Source organism: Ambystoma mexicanum, chromosome 6p (genome assembly GCF_040938575.1).
Source record: "Ambystoma mexicanum isolate Mex_15411 chromosome 6p, UKY_AmexF1_1, whole genome shotgun sequence".
NCBI classification, from domain to species: Eukaryota; Metazoa; Chordata; class Amphibia; order Caudata; family Ambystomatidae; genus Ambystoma; species Ambystoma mexicanum.
In genome coordinates this window covers 1,445,998,053-1,446,021,922 of record NC_090935.1, presented here as the reverse complement: position 1 = coordinate 1,446,021,922, position 23,870 = coordinate 1,445,998,053, and the positions used below count along the sequence as shown (strand labels likewise).

Here is a 23,870-nt window from a genome sequence, read left to right as displayed (position 1 = left end):
CAAGTATTCTGATACAGGATTTCTCTGCCCTGCGAATTATCTTCATAGGGTTTTTTTTCTCTCCAGAAAACACAAATGGAAAACCATGACAGTGTCACTTGCTCCTGCCTGATATGAGACAATTTACGGTATTTGATTGTTTTTTTAGTTTAGTTTTTTATTAGTATTTAACAGTCAAATAATTGACTTCCATTCCTATACAAATAAATTCTCAGAGCAGACAGATAATAAAGAGAAAATTAGGTAACCAATTGCTCATTCATAATAATTTACATGATTAAGATAATCTACAGAAGCACAGCTGAAGATTAAAACACATTCATGAAAAATGACAGTACTATATATCAAGATCAAACAAAATAGTCTTGATAAAATATCAAAGCTTCATAAAATTATGAATGTATAACTATGTCACTCCGATTCATATGTATGTCCCATATGCCATTGGGGTTCTCAGCTATAATTGGAGCTATACCCAGAGCAGAAGAGAATCTATACTTAATGTTTATCAAAGAGGGGCATTCAAACAGCAGATGTTTATTGCTTTCTATACGTTGATTAACCCATAATCTACACATTCTATCGGGCCTGGGGATATTATTCCGTGTTCCAATAACTTCCAGAGTCGTATTGGTATTAAATTTGAGTTTACTATGTTCCCAGACAGAATAGTTTCCCAAATAGGCCTCGGTATTTGATTATGTTGTGACCCTTGAACTTTTTTACTGGAATTCTGTTAACAAAGTAGATGATACTTCAAAACACAATGTACATGGAAAAGTACAAATGTGTTGGATACACCACTGTTCGTGGACACTATGGAAATTCTGATAACAGGAAGGCACATCAAAGACGTAATCACAAGATTGGCTTAAGAATACATTTCATGAATGCAAGTGTGCAGACACAGGATAGAAGTCCTTTATCAATTCATTTTTCAAACCTTAACCTCCAAGTTGCCATAAATATAGCTGAAGCAGAGACATTTGAAGGGTTTCAGCGTCCATGCTACTAGCACTGATCATCTGCATATAAGAAAAGGTGTAGAAACTTTTCACGGATTTTAGGGTGTCTATCATTCCACTGATATGAAAGCTAAAAAACAGCGGTGCTAAAAAGGTTCTTTCTCCCCATGTGGCGGGAAAAAGTGTTCACCAACCAACAAAAGGGACACCAACCAAGGGACCAAGTCAACAAGTACCTGTGTGGGCTATAAGGAGGTCATAACTGGCTTGTTGCGTATAACCACTCAAGGTACTCGGAAGTCAAAGTGGTAGATGGAAAAGTATTGGGTGGAACTGAACAAAATAAGGAATAGGGACAGGAGACTGATCATGATGGAATGGCATGGATTTGGAATATGTGAGGGTATTTGTCGGGGGCTGAGAATGGCTCCAGTCACAAGCGACCTTGTCGGAGTGGAGCTGGAGAGCACTGACGAGCACACACCCACTGATCACCCACCCGCGGGTGGCAACGATCTTTGTTGAGCTCATCTTTGTAGTGCAACAGATGCTTCAGGTTGGGGGAAGTGTGGGGTGGGATGTTGGGAAAGTTGGTTGTTTTGGTTCAGGTTTTCATTGCGCTCATTTAGGGAAGGGGTGAAACCATACTACACAAGGGAAACAGTCATGAGCCCCAGGGGGTGCCGGAACATTCAAATGCAGTGGTGCAAGGCGGGAGAGGATACTTCATGAAATAGGACCTTTAAGTGCATGTCATGGAATGTTAAAAGGCTCCTTGACCAGATCAACTATGCCTGGTCGCAAAATTGCTATCAGCCCACCAAGCGGACATAGTGCTGCTGCAAGAGACTCATGTTGGGGCAGACTCATGTATGTGCCTTCGATTGGAGGTCTAGCTACTCGGTCGTGGAGCACGAAAGGGGTCCAGTGGAGTCGCCATCTTGATCAGGAAGTTGCTGCCAGTAGAAATGCAGCATGTGGATAGGGACCAGGGGGGAGACTGATTCTCCTGAAACGATATGCATTATTAGCGTCTATGCCCCTCCGACTCTACAAGCGGACACTCTCATTGATTAAACATGGTGGGGATATCAAACTGGTGGAAGGAGACTTCAACCACACGTCACAGCACGCGCTGGATACGACGTCACACAGTGGTGGGATGACTCTTTCCCCGACAAAGCTTAACTCTTTAAGGGCGCCCTACATTTTGAGGGACTTCTGGAGGGAGATGCACCCTGGGGAAACAGGTTTATATTTCTTCTCTAACGCACACTCATCCTTCTCGAGGATTGACTATATACTCCTCCCGACCACAACGGCGGGTAGGGTGACCATGGCCAAGTTCTTGCCGCGGGGCATATCCGATCACGCTCGAATGGTGGTAGCCATGCAGGGAGCAGAGGTCCGGCAGAGAGGGTGGTGGAGGCTGAACACTTACTATTTGAAGGACGCGCAGATAGCAGGGGCCCTAAGGGAAGAGTCTGAAGCATATTTTCAGATCAATTCAGGCATGGTAGAGAGTTGTGCCATGCTCTGGGAGGCATGCAAAGCAGTGCTACGGGGAAGGCAATGCAGGTGATAGGCCAACACCTCAAGACCCGCAGGAATTGTATGGACCAGTTAGAAGGGGAGGTGACAACAGCTGAGCCCAATCATGTGACACGCAGCAACTGTATAAAACAGTGGCTCGGGACGAAGTAAGAGCGGCCCATTGAGATAGGCAAGCAAGGCTCCTTGACGCAGGAGACAAGTGCGGCAAGTTGCTGGTGTAGCTGGAGAGCAGGGATTAAGGGACGAGGTGGGTGAGGGAGATAAGAAGGGTGGATGGGGAATTTGCAACCCACTAGAGAGGGGAGCAAGCAGGGGTGCCCCCTCTCGCCAATCCTGTTTCTGCTGGTGATGGAGCCATTTGCAATACGGGTGAGATCTGACTCCCTGCTGCAGGGTTTTCGGTGGCCAGAAGGGGGGAGGACCGCATTTTATTATATGTAGACGACGTTCTCTTCTACCTGGGGGATCTGAGAGGCACAGGGCTGAGGGTGATAGACATGTTCCACAAGTTCAGAGAGATTAGTGGTCTTACTATCAACTGGGACATGTCAGAGCTTTTGCAGGTGCGAGAGGTAGTGAACACGATAACTGTGGGATGCCCACTTTTGATTGCGAGGGAATCTATACATTATTTGGGTATCAAAGTTGGGGTAAATGACTCCTTGTTTTTGTGTAACAACCTAGACCCGGTCATAAAGAGGCTCAAGGGGGATGCCAAACATTGGGCAACTCTCCCGATCTCACTGGTAAGAAAGGAGAACCTATTTAAAATGCTGGCGTTGCCACGTGTTCTGTATACACTTCAAAATACTCCGGAGAAGGTCCTGGCCGGGCTGTTCCAAACAATGGAGATGATGCAGAGAGGGGTCATCTGGGGTGATGAAACTCCACAAATTGCATTAAAAACGTTATGTAGGTCGGTCTGGGACGGTGGGTTGGGGATCCCGAATGTACAGCATTATTATTGGTCCTCCCAGTTTATGGCAATTAACGAGTGGATGCTTGGTGGGGGGAAGATAGGCCACATGTACATAGGGAGCTGTGAAGGATGGGGGCGTGACCTCTACTGCAGCTGCTCTATGGAGGGCGCCACCTGGGGGTGTTCAAACAACCAGGGGTATGTACATTGGCATCACACACGGCAGCCCTTGGGGCCATGGGATGGGGGTGGGGGAGTAGTGACCAGAGAGGCTCCTATCTGTGGGAACTTAGCCCGGCCAGAAGTGTTCAAACTGGGGGCTCAGAAGAGATGGCAGGAAATAGGAATCCGGAAGATGAAGGATATCCTAGTGCAGGACAGTTTTGCATCTTTTGAAAGGCTGCAAGAGGGGTTTGGCCTGCAGGATAGGGACAGGTACACTTATGTAAGGCTGCAGCATGCAATGTAACAGGAGAAGCGGGAGGCATGGGACATTTCGGAGAGATCCCAGATTGAAGCCAACCTCCTGGAAATAGAGATTAAGGGAAAGGCTATCGCAACTATACCAGATGATCAGCAACCATACGTCCAAACCCCTTAAGGGAAAGGTGGGAGGAGGATCTTCGGGCAATGGAAGAGGAGGACTGGGCAGAGGCATTGACATTGCCGAGGGAAGCAAGCATAACTATGCGACTACGATTAATACAGTATAAGATTGAAGATTCCCCCTGCTAAAAGCGCAGGGAGCTCTTGATTCTATTAAAGACAAGGAGGTGAGCATTAAGCTTCATCTTCTTTATTTTCCACTCTCCAGCAGTTTCAACAAATATAAACTTTGTAAACTTTCATTTTCAATTTTAACTTTTTTTTTTTTTAAAAGAAACTTCAAGTCCCATCAATCCTTTAGTCCCATAGTCTCTAGTCATGTGACCTAGTCCTTCCTGTTCCTTAGTCCTTCCTCTTCTTGACTGCTCGAACTGCAATCTTTTTCCCAAACTGTGTAATCAACTGGTCAACTTGATCCGAACTTCCTGCTTGATGCTGGATTGTCCTCTCACACTTGAACTTGCGAACTCGCTCCAGACAGTACGATCCTTTTAGGCGTTTCAGCTGTTCTTTTGCTCATCCCCTAATGCCAGGAGGAAACAAAATGCACATGTTAGGGCGGGGATGACACCCTATTCCAGAAGGAAATAATCATATTAATTAACACTTCATCAAGTAATTTATTTCATCATTGCATTCGCTTGTGTATTCAGGATGGGAATTTAATGCTCGCCTCCTTGTCTTTAATAGAATCAAAAGCCCCCTGCGCTATTAGCAGGGGGAATCTTCATTCTATGTCAAGATGTAGGCGAGCATTAAGCTTGTTCAAAGCTTCTCACTACTGAATCAGCTATTGTATTAATCGGTCTAAAATAGAACGTTTTAAACGTTGTATCGCTAGCCCAATCTGCTGCTTTCATGATGTCTTGCAACGCTGCGCCTTGCCCTAATGCTTTTGAGGCCATTGCCCCTCTTACTGAGTGCGCCCCAAATCCAGACATATCAATGCCTGCCAGGTTCATGATGTCTCTGACCCATCTCGCTATTGTGGCTGTAGCTACCCCTCTATGTGGTTTTCTACGCGCTATTAACAGCTGGGTTATTCCTGCCGGTCTCACTTCTGCTGTTCTAGTCTCGTATTCTTTAATACATGTCGCTACGCACCATTTAGGGTGGTCTTGCATGTATGGGTAAGTAATTGCGGAAGAGTCTGTTTTTGTCCTTCTTACTATGTTAAACGTCACTCCTTCCGGCCCGAAAGTCTTCCTATTGATCTCCAGAGCTTTCACGTCCGCTACTCTCCTGCATGATACCATGCACAGAGGCTTAGCTAGTTTTCCGGATAGCTGTCTCAGAGACAGATATCTGTTGTTTGGCCAATCTGCGAGAAATCTCAGCACTATGGACACGTCCCATAGGGTTTCGTATCTTGGTTGTGGAGGCTTGTTAAATCTGATCCCTTTCAAAAGTCTGATCACCGCTACATTTTCTCCTACTGCTATTCCCTCTATTGGCAGGTGTCCTGCTGAGATTGCGGACCTATAGACTCCTATAGTCCTGTAAGCTTTACCATCCTGTAGCAGTTCAGCTAGGACATTTAGTATTTCTACTAGAGGGGCAGAAACGGGATGAATCTTTCTCCTTCTGCACCATGTCGACCACCTATTCCAAGCTGCGTCGTAGCTCCTTCTGGTGGAGGGTGCCCAGGACTCAGCAATGAGGCTCGCAGCTTGCGACGAAATTCCAGGGAGATTCCAGCGTCTCCTGCTATCCTGCACACCATCAGCGGCAGAGTCCCTTTCACTCTCAGAGGATGAAATGACCCAGCTGGGTCCGTGAGCAGGCTCACTCCTTGAGGTAAAAGTCTTGGATAGTCTATTAGCAGTTCCATGAGCGTCGGAAACCATACTTGCAGCCACTACTATAAAGTTTGCTGCTTCTCTGCGCACTTTCGCTAACACCCTGCTCATCATTATGAATGGCGGGAAAGCATAGAGTGTCTGCTCTCTCCAGTCCTGTAGGAAAGCATTCGCCCCTGCCGCTGCTGGGTCTAATCTCCAGCTGAAGAATTTTTCTTTCTGTGCGTTCAGTCTGGACGCAAACAGATCTGTGTGAATCGGTCCCCACAGTTCTTCCAGCTGTCGGAATATATCTCGATCTAGCATCGAATCGCTGGAGTCTGAGAGGTATCTGGAGTTCCAGTCCGCTATCACATTCAGTGATCCTGGAAGGTACTCGGCTACCACTGAAATCCCTGATTCCAGGCAGGTGTGCCAAAAATCCTTGGCTATCTCCGCCAGCAATTTGGATCTCGTACCTCCTAAATGATTTATGTACTTGACTGCTGAAATGTTGTCCATTTTCAGCATAATACAGGAATTAACTTTTCCTCTCGCAAAAGCCCTGATCGCAAACGATCCGGCTAACAGTTCCAGACAGTTGATGTGCAGCTGGAGTTCTTCCGCGCTAGATTCCCGCATCGGGCTCCCCATCCTGCTCGGCTGGCATCTGATTCTATTATCAGATCTGGACGGTCGCCGAATATGGCTCTTCCGTTCCATGCTTCCATGTTCGCTAACCACCACTGTAGCTCTGTCCTGGATTCCTGATCTATTTGAACTAAGTGGTGGTAATGCAGGCCTTGTTGTAAGTGTCTTATCTTTAGCCTTTGCAGAGCTCGGTAATGAAGCGGACCTGGGAAAATCGCTTGAATCGAGGCTGCTAACAAACCTACCACTCGTGCTATCGTGCGGAGGGAAATTACTGTTTTGCTGAGGCATGCCCTCAATTCTCTTTTTATGTCTCTTATCTTCCTGCTTGGAAGCTCTAGAGTTGCTGACCTGGTGTCTAAGATGAACCCTAGGAATTCTAATCTCCTGGTTGGCTTCATTTCCGACTTCTCCTGGTTCACTAGGAATCCCAGAGATGTCAGAAGCTTCACCACCCAGTCGGCTTGATATAGGAGTGTCTCCTTGCAGGTGGCCATCAGTAGGATATCGTCTAGATATATAATCATCCGTATCCCTTTCTTCCTGATTGCTGCTGCTACTGGTTTCATGATCTTCGTAAATGCCCATGGTGCTGAGGCCAGCCCAAAAGGCATTGTGGCAAATTGCCATAATTGCCCGTCCCAGTCGAACGCCAGGAAGGGGCGAAACTCTTTGTGTACTTGTATCGTCAGGTAAGCATCTTTCAAGTCTATCCTCGCTAGCCAATCGTCTTGCCTGAGAGTATCCCTGAGCTGATGGGTCCCTTCAACTGACCGGTCTCGCCAAAAACTCTCCCGGGGAAGATTTTCTCATTGACGCTTGGGCCTTTTCTAATGAGGTATAGGTTCCCACGAACCTCCCCATTTCTTTGCCAAATGTGTCGCCGAACAAAAGTCCTTGTGCCGACTCGCCTGCTTCATAGGATGACAGGTCTCCTAATTTTTGTCAATCTTAAGCAGGAGGCCCCTTCTGCGTTCCGATTGAAATCGCACAGTTCGCGTTGCCTACTAGGCATACGGCCCTCTGCGCTCAGTTGGCTAGGACTCCTGGGTCCACTTCCTCCCCAGTATCCTTAGCTCGTTCCGCCATGTCCATAATTTTCGCTAATGGATCTAATGTTTCCTCTGCCAGTGTCGATGGGGAGGCCATGCTTGAATTCAAGAAGCAAGAGCTGCTCTTTAGGCAGAAGGAGCTTGATTTCAACATAACCAAACTAAGAATCGAACAGGCCGAAAAACAGAAAGACAGGGATCACCAGTTGGAACTGGCCAGGCTTCAGGTTGCAAATGGATCCAAGGGTCCTGGACATGGATCTGGGGCCTCCTCTCATCCACGGTTTCCAAAAGATCTGCTCAGTGTGTATGAGGAAAAGAATGACATTATGGACTGGCTGAATACGTTTGAGTATGCATGCGAAGTTCAACAAGTTGACAATGCTGATAAGATTGCCTGCTTACTCAGCAGACTGCCCCATTCTGTCTGTAGTGCCATTATGGAAATGTCGAAGGCTGAGCGAGCGGATTTCACAATGTTAAAGCAAACTCTCATTTTAAAGTTTGGAAAGACTCCTGCCCAATATTTAAAACGATTCCGAGAGTATAAGAAAAAAGAAGGTGGTACTTGGGTATCTTATGTAATCGAAACCTTAAAAAACTTGACTGGCTGGGTCGAAGGTTATAAGGTTTCTACCTTTGAAGGCATGATAAGTCTTGTCATGCTGGAACATATTTTTGCATCTTCTTCCCCGGAGCTTAAGCAGCATTTGGCCGATTCGAAGGAGATAGATCCTAAGAAGCTTGCCATTGCCGCAGATTTATGGGTGTCACATCGAGTGACCCATAAAGTCGCAGAGGCTTATGCTAGAATTCCAGATAATACCAAGCACTACTTTAAAGACAGTGTGCTGATCAATGGAGTGGATACTCCAGCTCTTAGGGATAGTGGGTGCAGTCGAACTGTAGTGGATTCTACCTTGGTAGACTCAGAGGAAGTTGCCAGAGCTACTCTGATGCCCACTAAATTGGCTGACGGCCCACCTCGCATGTTTCCAGTAATACCTGTAAATCTTACTTTAAATGGTACAGCAGTCAGGATTCCAGTGAGCATTCAGAGAAACGTCCCAGGAAAGGTCTTGTTAGGCAATGATCTCAGAGCTTTAGGACTCGTAGGAGACACTGCCGACAGACCCTGCACACGGTCTCAAACACGGGCAGCATTGGCCAAGACCAATACGCCGCCCCAGCCGAAGGGGAAACCCAAGGCGAAAGGAGTAAGCAAGTCAAGATGAGGGAAAGAGAACCTTCCTCTGAACTCGCCTACCACGGCGGTGGAGGAAGTTGGTCAATCGCCCGGGCCTGACGAGGAGGTGGCGATGCCTGAAGTATTTGACTCCAACGACCATCCGGAACTAAAAGACTTGTTAGTAGAAGGTGGTCCTGACAGGGAAGAATTCAGTAAAGGCCAACGTGAGTGCCCATCTCTGGAAGGCCTAAGGAGACGGGCCTGCTCCCAGCTTGAGGAAGAACCTCCTGGGACGCATCGGATTTATTTGGAAGGTGGACTCCTGTATAGTGAGCCCACAGAGTCTACAAAAGGAGACCATAGGAGGTTGGTGGTTCCCCCTGCTGTAAGACCTTTCCTCCTGCAGTTGGCGCAGGAAGTACCCCTTGCTGGTCACCTTGGTATTAAGAGGACTAAGCAAAGGTTATCCATGCACTTCTACTGGCCCAAGATGGGGGTGCAAGTAGAAAGTCACTGCAGGAGTTGTGCCTCCTGCCAGTTATCTGGTAAGCGTGGCTCAACAATCCAAGCTCCATTGGTACCACTCCCAGTTGTGGGAATACCATTCGAAAGGGTAGGGATCGACATCGTTGGTCCCCTTGACCCGCAGACATCCTCAGGCAATAGGTTTATCTTGGTGCTAGTCGACTATGCTACCAGATATCCTGAGGCCATCCAATTGAAAACTGTAACTGCCAAGTCAGTTGCAAAAGCGTTGCTTGGCATCTTTACTAGGGTTGGCTTCCCTAAAGAAGTTGCCTGACAGAGGCAGCAACTTTATGTCAAAGTATATGCAGGCTATGTGGAAAGAATGTGGGGTCACCTACAAGTTCTCTTCTGCATACCACCCCCAGACCAATGGTCTGGTGGAACGTTTCAACAGAACATTAAAGAGCATGATTGGGGCTCTGGAAGAACCTCAGAGAAGAAAATGAGATCTTCTTTTACCATGCTTACTGTTTGCCTACCGAGAGGTACCACAGGAGGGTGTTGGCTTCAGCCCCTTCGAACTTCTGTTCGGTCATCCTGTACGGGACCCTTAGCCATAGTCAAAGAGGGATGGGAGATGCCCACTCCCCCTGTTACTACCAACGTAGTAGATTATGTGCTGGGGCTCAGAAAACGGATGGTACTTCTGATGGGCTTGGCTAGTGATAAATTGAAGGCAGGACAAGCGCTGGTGAAACATTGGTACGACCAGAAAGCTTCCCTCATCAACTTTACACCTGGTCAGCAAGTCCTGATCATGAATCCCATAAGGCCTCGAGCTTTACAGGACAAATGGTCAGGCCCTTACACAGTGGTGGAGCCCCTGGGTGAGGTTAACTATTAAGTGGACCTTGGAAGGCCGGGACAGGCCCCAAAAGTGTTCCATGTAAATAGGCTGAAGGCTTTCGTCCCAAGAGTCGAAATCGCAGCGCTGCTACTGGCTTCAGATGTTGAGGAAGAGGAGTCTGAACCTCTCCCTGACCTGTTCCAAAGCGGTCCTTCAGATAGCTCCTTTGAGGGTGTCCGAGTGGCCCCTCACCTGACTTCTAATCAGCAGGCTGAGGTGAAAAGTTTGCTTAGGCAGTTCTCCCCCCTGTTTTCACAGTCGCCTGGTTTGACATCTTGGTGCAAACATAACATAGACACAGGAGACAGTGTACCTACCAAAAGTAGGGGATACAGGATGTCGGACAAAGTACGGTCTTACATTAAGACAGAGGTCAACAAGATGTTAGACCTTGGGGTGATTGAACCCTCTAGTAGTCCTTGGTCCAGCCCTGTGGTTTTGGTTCCAAAGGCAGGCACTTCTGAATTGAGGTTCTGCGTGGATTACAGGGCTCTGAATGCTGTCACCAAGACAGATGCACACCCCTTGCCTCGAACAGATGAGCTGGTGGATACTTTGGGTGCCTCCAAGTACCTCAGCACGTTTGACCTCACTGCTGGCTATTGGCAAATAGCTTTAGCAGAACATGCCAAGGAGAAGACAGCGTTTTCTACTCCAGGCGGCCTTTACCAATTCAGGGTAATGCTGTTCGGGTTGAGAAACGCACCTGCCACTTTCCAGAGGCTTGTGAATCATGTGTTGAATGGGTTGGACGAATTCTGTCTTGCATATCTGGACGATATAGCAGTTTTCAGTGCCACCTGGGAAGACCATGTGAAACACCTCGGGATTGTGCTCCAGGCTCTTCAGAAAGCACACTCGACCATAAAGGCTAGTAAATGCCAGATTGGACAAGGCTCAGTGGTTTACCTTGGACACGAAGTAGGTGGAGGGAGGATACAGCCTCTTCCCAGTAAAGTACAAGCAGTACAAGACTGGCCTACCCCCACTACACAGACCCAAGTGAGAGCCTTCTTAGGACTCACGGGGTATTACCGCAACTTCATGGCAGACTATGGCACCATAGCTGCCCCTCTGACTGCCCTCACTACTCTGAAGAAACCCAAGAAGGTAACTTGGACAGACGAGTGTGAGAAGGCCTTCAATGGCTTAAAAGACTCCTTGTGCCAGGCCCCTGTCCTCAGGGCCCCTGATTATCAAAGACCTTTTATTGTGCATACGGACGCCTCTGACACTGGGATAGGAGCTGTACTATTGCAAGTAGATGAGAAGGGTAAGGAACACCCTATTGGTTTTATTAGTCGCCAGCTTAAGGACAGAGAACTCAGATGGTCCACAGTGGAGAAAGAATGTTTCTCTGTTGTGTGGGCCCTACGGAAGCTGAGGCCCTACCTCTATGGGACCCACTTCACTGTGCAAACTGACCATAAACCCTTAAAGTGGCTAATGAACATGAAATGAGAGAATCCCAAGTTGCTTAGGAGGTCCATAAGTCTACAAGGCTTCGACTTCACTATTGAGCATAGGCCAGGTGTCCAACATAGCAATGCTGATGGGTTGTCCAAAATGTTTAACCGACCTGAACACGAGACTCATCCAGGGGTGGATTAGTTCCCCCTGTCCATAGTCTGGGAGGGGCGAGTGTTAGGAAAGATTTCTTATTTGTGGGTAATTTTTCTTCCATGTGGCAACCCCTAAACTTTTTGCTGTTGTTTTCACCATGATCTAGACTTTGCCAGAGAAGTGCAGCCTTCTGCTGCACTCCTCTGGGCTTTCGCTCCATTCTTACGGGGAAACTGACATGCCCTTAAGACAGTCAGTACTGGGAAACGTTGTTTTCCGTAGTTTCTTTATCATGTTGCAGCTTTCGTGCAACATGGCACAAGAGGGCACTGTAAACTAAGTTACTGCTCTCTTGGGTCTCTAGGCTTCTACAGGACCTAGATACTCTCTTTGGATTGTAAATGAACGATGCAAGTGAATCACGGACGGGATTGGTGGCAGCGATCGTTTCTTGTGTTTTTGAGCTCCTTTTGGCGTTTTAAGCGCGTTTCTCGCGCTTAGCCCAAAATGGTGGCCTGGCTCCCAAAATGGCCAGACCACGAGGCTCTTTGTCCTGTCCGCTGACCGTCTTGCCCCCTTCACCTCCCCCAGGTCGAGCCGACCCAGGCCCTTCCTTATTTGGGCATGTACTTTCCCGCGAAACACGGATGCTTTTGCGGGCTTCTACAGGCCTTGTGTGTGCCTCCAGGATGGGGGCTGGGATGTCTGGTCCCAATACACATCCTGGGCGCCAGAGAGTCTAGGGTGGTGTAAATGCCTGGGACCCCCGTGGTCCGTGATAGGTCCACATATGGTGTGAGTGTTTTATGAGCGGGTCTCCCATTGGGTCCCCTCCGTTTTGGCGCGAAGGGAACCATGGATAAGAGGGGGCTGGAAACGCCACTACCATGTCGATCTCCTGAGTTCTCACGAACAAAGGAATACAGGAGCCAAGTATCCTGCAACCACGAGGCTGAACCGAGGAATCGCTGGTGGCCCGCTGAAGGACTGCTCCTCTGTACTGCTGTCGCTTTGTGAAACCCTTTCTACCTCGGATCGAACGAGAAGGCCTGTACTGGTACTTCGACCCTTGGAATAGTGGGAACAACTATTCTCGGCATCTTCACCATCTCCTGCACGTAAGCCTTCGGAAGTGTCTCTGGGCCATCCAGCAGACTGACCAGCCTACCCAGGAGTCTTGCTCTGTAACCGCCGTCAGGTTGTGTTGTATTACGAGTCCTTGTCACTCTCACACGATTCGTACACTTGGCATTCCCAGGTCTGAAGTGAGTAGTGTGCATTTGGCTGAAATACACCCGGCCGCTCCGTTGCCCTGCTGTGGTAACAAACTGTGCGGGTTCACTGCGTTTGGGACATCCTCAACTCAACTTCTGCTCCTGCGGAATCTACACGACGCCGAGACGTCCCGTGCTCGTACCTAAACCTGCCAGCACTGAAACTGACGTGGAGAAGCCTGGGTCTGCTTGCATCGGGGACCGGTGAGTAGCATCGCTAGGAACTGGGCGCCCTCCTGCAGGAGCCCATAGCTTTTCCCCGCTGTGTCTAACAGCACGCCTTTCCGTACTCGCGCTCTGCTTCTGCCCACAGTGGAGGCTGCGCTTGAGTCGCGGCGCTCTGTTCATCTTCATTTGTTCACTGAACTAAACTGCCTGATTCCCTCGAAGAGACTCCCCTTTTTGCCCGTTGGCACCAGCGTGTGCAGGTACTTTTGAGCACAAGGCTCCACTCTTCGTAGGGCTTGGACTTCCTTTTAGTTAGGTGCCTCTGAAGGCGGACTGGGTCTAATTATTATTCGCACTGTCTGTTTTCCTCCCCATCTAGGTGGTCTACACATTTCGTGCGTCTAACTCGTTAGACTCGTTTGTATTTGTATATATATTGTATTGGTTTGGTATGTGTTGGTTTACTTGAGTTTCATTGTGATTACTCGCTACGGTCAATGTTACAAAGGCCTTGTAATAAATGTGTCTATATTTTTAATATAACACCTGCTTGGAGTAATTTGTAAGTGTCCTTGCTTTGTGTGCTCATTGCGGGCTTTCAGTCACCCTCACCCCTCTTGAGACCTAGTCTTGACCGCCGCGATCGCTACCCTGATTGGTCTGGCTTTTCCAGAGGTTACCCTGTTCCAAGAAACTAGGCTGGCCTTCTGAACCTCTGCCCCTCCAGGACATAGTTCAGAAATCCATCTTAACAGTAGGACATTACATCTCCCCCCCCACTTTACATGCAACTGAGTTACTTAGTTCATCTCCTCGATCCATCCTGTTGGTCTTCGTATGACCCTCCTGAATGGACTGCGAATGGGTAGAGATGTCTTCATGTGAGCGTTGTCGCTGTCATCGGCATCTCTCTCCTCTTCACGGTATTCAGAGTCTATGTCTGATGAGTCACCTGCAGTTATCCCTGTGGTGTATTCTTGAGTACTGTCACCTTTGAATGTCCTAAAAAAAGAGGAGTTCCTGGTGACCATGCCCTGAGGGCTTGCAGCCGTTATCATTGAGCCATGAATGTGCGTTACGGTCATTGGGTCACGTTTGAAAGCAGGGGTGTCTTTGGTGTTCTGATTTTGCCGCACCAGGACTTGATCTCCTATCTGAATGGGACTTGGTTGCGCGTGTCTTCGGGTGTCTGCATATTCTTTCATTCTTGCCTTGCTGTCTCTGTCCTTGTCCTTGCAGTGTCGACTGCGGGTGGTGTGGCAACGTAGTTCTTATGATGCACCCGACATTAGGACTGACGGACATTCCCCTGTCGTACTATGAGGTGTGTTTCTGTATTCACGGAGCAGTGTACAAATGGCTTGCATGAATGAGCCCTTGGTGATGGAGCATACCTAGAGGGTGCGTTTGAGGTTTCCCATGAATCTCTCTGCCATTCCATTGGCTTGCGGCCACAGCGGCGTGATCTTGCGGTGCTGGATTCCCAAGTGTTCTGCAAACATGGCAAAGTCTTGACCACTGAAAGGAGGTCCACTGTCTGACTTCACTACCTATGGGATGCCATAGTCTGCGAATGTCCTGTCCAAGGCTGGTATGACGCTTGTGCGCTGGTGGAATGTATAAGATGGACTTCTGGAAAGCGTGACATTTCATCAGTGATGGCCAGCGCGTACTTGCCATTTTCCAGAGGTCCAAACATGTCGATGGCTACTTTGTCCCACATCTGCAGCAGCATTTCGGAGGTTCTAAGAGGCTCGGGGAAAGTGCGTGGGGCCACTGCTTGGCATGCCAGGCATTTTCTTAACAATTGTTCTACTCGTTCATTCATGGCTGGGAACCACACCTTAGTTCTGAGTTGCCATTTGGTTGACACTAGGCCTCTGTGCCCTGCGTGTGCGATGTCTAATATTCGATCTTGAAGTGTAGATGGAATTACAATTCTGTTTTCTTTTAGCAGTAAACCCTCTGACGACGTCGACAATGTGTGTCAAATGAGTTTGAATGTGCGGAAATGTTGTTCCTTGTCTGGGGATAGTGTGTGATTTATCTTCCGTGGAGTGTGCCACTGGTTCAGTCTCAGGCACTTCTGTATTGTCTGCAGTAGGTGGTCCTGTTGTGTCGCTTCCAGTAGTTGGGCTGTGGTGATGGACTTGGGGTGCGCGCTGCTTACCAGGTAGTTCAAGTATTGATTTGCTTTGTTTGACTGTCCCTCGTTTCGAGCTGGAAGTGGGTATCTCGATAAGATATCTGCCGGGTTGTTGTCCTTTCCCGGGTGGTGAATGATTTTGAAGGCATACTCCTGTAACCTTAGTCCCCACCTGGCGATGCGTGGCGGCATCCTGGCAGTTGGTTTGCCGTAGATGGTGGTGAGGGCCTGGTGATCCGTGATTATTGTAAAAGGTCGTCCATATAGAAACAAATGATAATGCTCACATGCCCATTCTACGGCCAGGCTTTCCTTTTCAGGTTGAGAGTAGGCGCATTCGGTGGCTGATAGACTGCGGCTGGCGTAGGCCACGATTCTTCTCGGGGAGTCTGGGGATGTGCCTGGTTTGGATTGCGCTAATACTGCTCCCAGTCCCACTGGGCTCGCGTCTACTGTTAGTTCATTGTTAAGGTCAGGGTCGTAGTATGCCATGCATGATGCCGACGCAATGCGCTTTTTGATTTCCTGAAAAACCTCTTTGCATTCGCTAGACCACCGGAAGTCGTGATGTTTTCCCGTAAGTAGCCGGAGTGGTGTACTTACCGATGCAAAGTCTTGCAAGTATCGTGTGCAATAGCTTGCCATGCCGAGGAATGATCGTATGGCCGATAAAGAGGTGGGCGTGGGGGTCTCTACTAGTACTTGAACCTTTTCAGGATCTGGCTGCAGACCATCTCTCGGGAAAATGTACCCGAAGAATTTCAGGGTGGATTTACTAATCTCGCACTTGTCGGGGTTGAGCGTGAGATGGGCATTTTCAAGCGCCATGCAGACTCTTCTTAGGGTGGCATCGTGACTTTCTTGAGTGGTGCCAAATATGAGGATGTCGTTGCTATAGTTTAAGCAATTTGGAATGTGCTTAGTTACCTGGTGGATCTCGTTTTGAAAGATTTCTGCTGTGGATGATACCCCGAAACTGAGTCTTTTATATCTAAATAAACCAAGGGGTGTTGAGAATGTGGTGATATATCTTGAGGTAGGGTGCAATTCCAGTTGATGGTAGCCCTTGTTTAACTCCAGCTTTGAGAACACCATGGCCCCATGGAGTAGGTGCATCATATCAGTCATTCTGGGGGCAAGATGCCGTTCCCGTTCTATGGCTACATTCGGAGCCCTCATGTCCACACATATGCAAATGCTGTCCTTGTTGTCCCTCTTGGGACCGGTACAATTGGGGACACCCAGGGTGTTGGTCCCGATGCTGGTTCGATGATGTCCTGCTGCAATAGTGACTGAATTTCATCCTTGACATGTTTTTGGATGTTAAGAGCAATGCCTCTGTAGTGTTGCGCCGTGGGCATGATGTGTGGATTTATGTGTAGTTTAATATGTTTGTCTTTTAATTTGCCCAGACCGTTGAAGAGTGCTGGGAAAATTTTCTGAATCATGTCCTTTGGACTGGCTGTGTATGCCGACATTATCTGGTACATAATTAGAATGAGTCCCATTTGAATAGCTGACTTGAAGCTTAAAATGCTGCCTCCTGGAACTTCGCCTTTTATGACATAGATTTTGATTTTCTGGCTCTTGTCCTTGTGTTGGCAGTTTCCCGTGAACATTCCCCGACAGTTGAGGGGCTTATTTGACCCGTAGGGCTATATTAACGTGTCTGCTTCTTTCAGCGGTTTTTTGTAGGTTCGTAGCTTGTCGGTGTCGTCATTAATTACAATTACGGTTGCCCCCGTGTCGATTAGGAATTCTCTGTTCTGTCCATTTAGTTGTAGCAGTAAGGTGGGGCTGTATTCTGCGGCTACGCTGATGCCGATGGCATGCACATATCCCCTTTTGCGGTCTCCACTGGAGGAGGAGGAGTGTGACTCGCGTCTTCTGCGAGGGGAGTCGTCCAGATATCAAATCTTCTGTCTCGCATGCCGTCTCTGTGAATCTTGTCTGGCTCTGTGATGGCGGGGCTTGTCTCTTCTTTCTTCCCGCCGTCTGTCATCCCGGGGCGGTTCACTTGACGTGCTGTGGGAATGACGCCTGGAGGCGGTAGGCGAATGATGCATACGTAGTCTTGGGCTTTCCCGCCTTGAACTGCGGCCATCTTGACTCCAGGTGTCCCTCCTTGCTTCTGCCAATTGATAAAAGTTGATGGTCTTGCAGACGGACTGAAAATGATTGTCACCTCCACATTTGTCACACTTGTGTCGTATGGCCGGGCATGGGCCGATGTGAGGAAATTTAAAGACGCACCTATAACATTTCTTTTGTTCAGTTGAGTCTCTTGATGTTCTGATAGGGCATACCGTTGCAGTTGAGGCTGACTGAGTGATTTTGATGTTTCCTAGAGATTAAGTCTGTAGTGCTAGAGTCAACTGTAGAATTTCATCTAATGTTCTACTCTTTTGGAGTCGTTTTTTCCTGAATTCTTGAGATCCGCAGCCTGCAATGGTCTGTGACTTTAGTGCTTCCTCTGTCCAGTACTTGTCAAAATCACAGTATTTCGCTGTTTTCCTTAGCCTCATCATGAAATTGTCCATGTTTTCACCACTTTCTTGAGTGGAAGTATGAAAAATGTGCCGTTCATAGTCTACGTTCCTTAGAGGTGCAAAGTAGGTGTTTAATGAGTCAATAATGCCTTGGAATGTTCTAGTATTGGATTCCGGCATTTCAAACACAATATCTCATCCTACTGGGCCAAGCGAGTGTAGTAGGATGCCACGTAGGCAGCATTCTTCCCTCACACCTGAAGCATCAATTTAGATGTGCAGTTCCTTGAGCCACCTGGCCCATCTGGGTGCTAGACTGCTAGTATCTGCCATATGAAAAGGCTGCATGGCTTGTAATTGAAGCGATTCAGAGCCACTATCTTCTTTGGGTGTGGGGTGGCGAGGCGTGGAGCTGGAAGGTGGGGTCCTGATTCCACTATCATCATTTGTTTCAGACATTTTCTTGGCAGTCTAGGTGGTGTTGCCGTAATATAGCAGTTTGTTGGGTTCTGAGGCAAATTATGTTGACCAGGGCCTAGATTGGCTTGTAATATGCTGTTTGCCTTCTTGTAAGGCTGATTTGTTGTGAGCTGGAGCTCACTTTGCAGCTGCGACACGTGCGTGTTAATTTATTCCCTTCTCCATGTGTATTACGCGGTGCGCGTGTTATGGGCTCAGCTAGGTTCATGCCCCGTGTGGATCAGGATATTGTTTGATGCATGTTCCTTACTTGATGTTTGTGCCCTGCTCGCATGCGTGTCAATGAGCTCCGTCAGTGTTTTCTGAACGTTGCACAAGGCGTGCTCAAAGCGGGCGATGCAATGGAGCCGCCCTGCGCTTCCGGATCCCGGCGTTGCTTTATAAAAACCTTGTTGCCATTGTTACAGTTCGCTGAGGTCGCGCTGGATCAAAGGATGAATCAGCAGGCCAGTGTAATGAGTAATACATTTCAATGAGGCAATAAATCGAAGGAGCCGAAGATGTGCGTCTTACAGTTACTTCAATCAGGCGCGAACTGCCGAGCTGGCGTTAACCCCGCCCCCTCAACCACGTGGGTCACAGCCCACGACTACTGTGACAAAGAGAGGACTCATACTCTGACGGTAAGCGAAATAACAATAAAGGTAGGACATTACAGCCCCACTTACCTTTGATTCACTGCCTCTCTGTTTCCCCGACTGTGGCCCTCAGAGCCCACCGTCAAAGTGGAAGAGGGGCATCTCTGCACAGAACCCCGGCTTCAAATTTCATATGCGCCATCTTTGGTGAGGTTATTTTTCCTCTCAAATGGGATGCGCTTTGGCCGTAACAGCTGATTATTGCTTAAATAATGTACGTGTGCGAGAGAAGTTCTTTTTAACTGTTTATACATGTTTACGAATTGCACGTAGCAAACAATATTGAGCACATACAGCGATATGCAACACTGCCATAGCTTTCAATTGGCCCTTGTTGTAGTTCATCAAAAATGATCCATTTTCTTTGGCGGTGTATGATTCAGCCCCACAATGTGTACCCAGTTGTCACATTGCTGTTCGGTCTGAAGGTGTGTGTCATGACCAAAGCGGTCATGACTGCTAGTCATCATCCCCCTCCTCCCTGCCCCGCTGGGCTCATGATTTGTTTCATGCTGTGCTTTTCCTTGGAGCTGCCCAACAGCCATCAATGAATGCGAAATGGGCCATGGGGCCAGATCTTCTCAGTAACCCTTGCGTGTGAAAAATCCAATGTGCTAATGTTGGGATTGTTTTACTGTAATGGGCTAAGGAAGTCCCTGCCAAAGCTCACAACACCCGATGAGTTAGTTCGTGAAATGAAATCTTAACCAAATACTTGGAAAACTTACAAAGCTAGATGCCTGCTTGTTTGACATGCAAAAAGTACATTTTGTTTGTACAACTGCAAATTATTCACATAATGTAAAGTAGGTTGAGCTCCTGTTTCAAATAATGAAAAAAGTAAGCAACGTGTATTGATAATACAACCAACCCACAATAGACTATGTAGACATCTCAATTTATTCCAGAGTTATGAATGTGATGTTATCCACTTGTTCCACGGGCAACACCGGGGAGTAAGAGCCTGGCAGCCCGAGTTAACGGCCCGGGTGACGTGAGATCACAGATTTCAGCCCGCAATCCGCTGAACTGATTAGCTGCGCTCCCTGCCCTGGTTGCTAATAGGATATCCAGCCACTGCATCCCATTCTTGCATTCAGTCTCTTGCAGCTCTGCATTATAACAGAAAGGCAAAACTAGGAGTACTGCGAGGGGTCAGTAATGCAAGGCGGATAACTGCTTGTGTTTTTCTTAGAATTTAACCTTTTAGAAAAAGATGAAAAATAAATCCTTGCTAAACCTACACTATCGGGGAGTTCCCTACCTAGTCTAAGATCTAAGGGGGTCACTCCTAATAAACACCACTAGTCCTCACACTAAACCACAACACATTCAAAGTAAATCATGAACAACATAAATGAGTGAACAACAAATAACCAGTATTTTGGTTGACCTTCACCTGTCCTGGGTAAATCCCTTCTCCAAGATTGTTCAAAGTCAATTTCCCCAAATGTTCAAAAAGAAAAGTAAAGTCATTAACCAGTTCTTGTAAGCTCTAAATGAAATACATGTTCACCAATCAAATATCCACTGGTAACAGTTCTTTAGCTTTTAGTTGAAAAGGTCCCTTTCCAATTCCAGCCAAGGAAATAGCACCAATGGTAATCCTGGACGTCTTCCTTCCAAGATTGTTTTGCCACAGTTCAAAGAATAGATTAGCAATGTCTCTTACAAAACTACAAGTGTTCTTAACTTCTGCAGTACATTTGGTATAATTGTCAAGATGCTTCTTGGAGGTTGCTTTCCTCTTGACAACCACCCTTCTACTGCTGTTACCATGGACACAGACGCCTTGGTTCCACAGTATTTCACTCCTTCAGCCAACTTCAATGTGACAATGTTATATACAATCACAGTTCTGGTATTTCTGCTTCAACTTTATATGATAGAATGGTTGGGCATTTTAAAGACAAGACACTTTGACTTCTACATGTAGTCAAGGCATTTTTCTTTCTTATGCTCCAAGAAAAGAGCAGCTTCATTCCGTCTTCTGTCTGCCTTACTGCCACTAGGATAACCTGCCTTTGCTTCCAGACTGACTTTCTCTGAACTTCATCAGTCTCAGCATTACAGGTTATTTGCTTAATCTTCTTACAAGCACCCAGCTCCCTTCCGCAGCTTATTCACGCCTTCTTGGTTCCAGTAGTAACCCTGAAGCTGTATTGCCACACTTCCAACTTCATATAACAAGGTCACACTTGTATCAGAGGACACTGGACCTTTAACAACTTAGACAGTTAGGTGGATTGATTTTACCAATGGTTGCTTCACTAAAGAAAGGGGTAGCCTCTTGGCTTGGGTAATGCTTGTTCTTCTTATTAATATAATGGGCCTCATTATAAGTGTGCCGGTCCGAAACAAGGGTGTCAGTAAGCTCACTGGCACCCTTGTTTCCGGATCGGCAAACTCTCAGTCTGCCTGCCGTGCAGCAGTGCTGGTGCATCTGTGTCCCAACTCCGGTAGAGTCCTATCGGACTCTATGGGAATGGGCACTTACATATTATCTGCGCCTGACTTCCCGGGCCGCCAGAGTTGAAATCTCCTGGTGGCACTGGGAAGTCAGGCGCCTGTACTATTTTACAAGTCCGGTAGCAACCCAACCCTTCCCTCGTAATGAGGCCCAATACCTTCTGTGTTCAAAGAATACTTATTCTCAGTGTTACAAGGTTCAGTATTCAAAGGAAAAACTGTTTGTCATACGCGACCACCCTTTAAAGTAGATCTTCAACCTTAAATATCTGTAAAGGGTTGTATTCCCACGTATTAACACAGAGATACTTTCCACTCCGGTCGGGAAACAGAATTGGTCACATGCGACCTCTGTTTGATGCCGTAAGATCTTGTAACAAGTGTGAAAGTCTGCTTCAGAGTTTTCGGAGTACTTCAGAAAGTGTTCCCCTTTTTATTGGAAACATGTGACCACTCTAATTCGACAATGTGAAAAGAAATGCTTTTCTTCACACGTGAGCACTATACCATGTACTAGAAGTATGTGTGATACATTTCCATTGTAAAGAATACCTTTCATGATGATGAACAGTTTATACTTGTTTCTACTTTAACGCAAGCCACTTCATAGCTGGTAATCGTTACCGGCAAGGATTTACGGGTGAACCTGAGCGCCAAGCTTCACTCACCGGCTCCAGGAACACTTCGGTGGCAGGCTGCTTTAACTTCCCGACTTCTTACTCTTCTGCTACGGTTTTAGGCTCACCCTTCTGCAGCAAGGGTGTCTTCGGTCCGGCCACGCCAACCGGGAGCCTCCTTCACTCTACTGTCCCACAGCTTACTTCTTGCTATGGTCAAAAACGAGAGGGTTGGCAGCTACTCTGTCAGGGACTGGGGTATAATCTTAAAGTCAAACAGGAGGGTGTCCCGACAGGAAGAAACATCTGGTTTAACAGTGATATGAGTCGCTGTAAATGTCTCTAGGAGACTTACCATACTGTGTTTGCTATTTGCACAATATATTATCTCCTTTTTGTAAGCTCTTTGTTGTGTGAAAGCTGAACCACTGTGCAAGGAATCCTAGTGCTTATGTGTTTCACAATTATGTATTTGTAATGTAAAATTCATACATATGTTATCGAAAACAATTTAAACATATATTTGAAAAATACCTTTCAAAACTAATTAGGTAAAGAAGAAAGGGGTGAATGACATGTAGATTAAAGGCAGCATCTACTCATATTCGAAAAGAAACATTTAAACCAAAATGCACATAAAACATTTGTTGCATTTCATGTTAACACAATATTTTGACCACAACCTACCTTGTTCTTAAGCTGCAAAAAAGCACCTTATTTACTTAGTGCAGCTACAACTGGCACACACTGCGCTGTCCTATTGAGTAAAATTAGAACAACACGGAGTGTGTGTATATATAGTCTGAACTGGGTAGGGTCGATCTGGGGTTTACGCAGGACGCTGATGTGGATCCAAGTCATAGCTTGCATGTTAGGGTCAAAATGCAAGCAAGTTTGTGTTTCGGCGGTGTGGAGAAGTGTTTGCCTTCCTCAGGACCAAGGGAGTAGAATATACCTGGCTGACCCCTATGGACGAAGTGTGGAAATGAAGGTTGGGTTTAGAGCAGTCTGTTGCTCGATTAGTTGCATGTCTAGTGGCATACCAAAAGAACACAACAGCGTGCTGAATGTATTAAAAGTCTGTCTCTAAGCTGAATGTGCAAGGTGAGGCCAGAACACCAATTAAAATGAGTTGCCTATGTGGAGGGCATGAATATTTGGTGCATGTACGCTTCTTGCTATGGGCCTTGCGCTTCAGCACAGTCACGGCTCTGCAATTACAGCCACTAGGCGCACCTGGGAAGACCTTCACTTTCAGCACATCTCTCTCAGTGTAGCCACGGCAAGACAGAGTTTATGAGCACAGGACCAGTGGTCGAAGTGAGCGGGAACGGTCGGGAGCGGAGTTCCATTACTTTTATTTTTTACTATTAACAGGTCCACTATTTTATGCAACCATTTTCACCATTCCAGAAGTATTTGTTGTGAAGTTAAAGCACACTTTTCCCCTTTACCACCCGAAAGCAGTTACTGCCAAACTGAATTCTGTTTCAACTCAATTGGCTGTCAACCAGCATGTGTCAAGAACCCAAAAGAGGAGAGAGTATCGACACTCTCCCCCGAAACACAGAAGCCGAATAGATCCAACCCTCCCACTGTGGTTGGCACGGGCGCCTAATATCTGAAATGAAAGAAAGCAACGTCTATGTCCTGTTGAGCCTAAAACACACCTAAATCATTTATGGAATAATAACAGTTTGAAGAAATTTTGTGGGGTGATGGGGAGAAAACCAACCCTGACACTAGGTTGTGCTAACAAGTGTAAGAACAGCAGATGTCCACAATCTTGTGGCTCTCTCCCGTCCCCTGCACACCCATTAGTTATTGTGTATACACAATCAATATTTAGATTATTTTGGATTATAACAAATAAAATACTTTCTGACCCACTTTATGTAAAAAAACGTTTTTTACTTTTGTTGGATGCAATCATATGA

At 47.0% G+C, this 23,870-nt stretch overlaps 1 long non-coding RNA gene across 1 annotated transcript; it reads right to left on the bottom strand.

The window, feature by feature from the left end:
- Positions 1–4,218: 4,218 nt before the first annotated feature.
- On the bottom strand, positions 4,219–22,444 carry LOC138511063 (uncharacterized). Its single transcript, XR_011280568.1, has 2 exons — positions 21,985–22,444; positions 4,219–4,567 (listed from the first exon to the last, which is right to left on the bottom strand). It is a non-coding gene; the product is annotated as an uncharacterized lncRNA (long non-coding RNA).
- Between the last annotated feature and the right edge of the window lie 1,426 nt (positions 22,445–23,870).